At 36.8% G+C, this 1323-nt stretch overlaps 1 protein-coding gene across 6 annotated transcripts in view; it reads right to left on the minus strand.

Annotated features, from left to right (window-relative positions):
• LOC101583412 (ankyrin repeat domain-containing protein 26) overlaps positions 1–1323 on the minus strand; it is a 117568-nt gene that overhangs the window by 73924 nt on the left and 42321 nt on the right. The window lies entirely within an intron of this gene.

Raw genomic sequence — 1323 nt, forward strand, 5'->3', positions numbered from 1 at the left:
CCTTTTTTGTGGAACCGGGGATTGAACTCAGGCCCTTGTGCTTGCCAGGGAAGTGCTTATTCCACTGAGCCATCTCCCCATCCCTATTTCAGTTCATAAAAACATTTATTTTTTTCTGCAGTACTGGTGATTGGACTAAGACCCTTCACACTGAATAACATTCTTAACAAAACTTTTATTTTCAGGGTCTTGCTGGGCTCAAGTTGCCAAGACTGGGCTCAAACATGTAATCAATCCTCTTGCCTCAGCCACCAGGAGTACAGGCATACCCCACCATGCCTGACTCAGAAAAAATATGTTTGTGTCTACTTTATCTCCGTAGGTTAATGAACTTTTTGTAAATTCTGCTCCATTTCTCTTTGAGAGAAAGAAAAATAACTTTCCAAATTTCAAAAAGCACTAATTTTATGCTTTGATTTTTATTTATTTTGCTATCCAACATTTTTATTCCTGTATTTTTGGTAGAAGTAAAAAGGAAAAAACCAAGTATGACTTTTTCTGTCTTAGATCATGTGTGATTGTGGTACTTTCAGTAACAAAAGGAAGCTTATAATTTCTGCATTAAGGTAGTCTTCCCCCACCCTTCACAATTCTTTTTCCATCTGGATACTGTAGTGGGATTTCAAGATAGTATACATACTCATGGAGGTACTCAGCCTAAATGATTCCAGCAGAGTTCCTCAGTGGCACTGCCCTGCACATTACGGCAGCAAAAGAGAATACAATTCCATAATGCTGGAACAGAGAAATTACCTGGTGAACTCACTAAACCAATCCAGTAAATTACAAGTGTGATTTTTGGAAAAATAATGTAATGGCTTTCTGAGATATGGGCAGTCTCATCTACTTTTAAAGAGTATCTCTACATGTTTTGCTTGTCCTTAAAACTTAGTGTCCCCTCAGAACTTAGCTTGTTACTTAGGAGTCAAATAACAAACTCAATTTTTGACTGGGGATTACTTTTTACTCCTGATAAAATTGCATATGCCACAACTTACCAAACTTTATAAAACCACTTAATGTAAAGGCCAATCTGCCAGAAACAAAATTTAATAGTGCAATAATATGTGGGAGGATATACCATAGACTTGTCAAAATCACCTGGAGTGGTCATCTTGTAATTATCCATTCCAATGATTTGAGTAAAAAAGGTAAATCGGCACACATGGAAGCACAAAAATGAACGTGTTTGGGAAAGTTCATGGCAACTCTCAAACCTAGAAATATTTTTATCATCGCGAAATTTTTTAGCTGTTCTTTGTCATGGAAGTATTTCACTTCTCCATCAAACTTGAAAGAGAGTTTTGCAGGGTATAGTAGTCT

The sequence above is a fragment of the Octodon degus genome, unplaced genomic scaffold (assembly GCF_000260255.1).
Source record: "Octodon degus isolate 3935 unplaced genomic scaffold, OctDeg1.0 scaffold00081, whole genome shotgun sequence".
Classification (NCBI taxonomy): Eukaryota; Metazoa; Chordata; class Mammalia; order Rodentia; family Octodontidae; genus Octodon; species Octodon degus.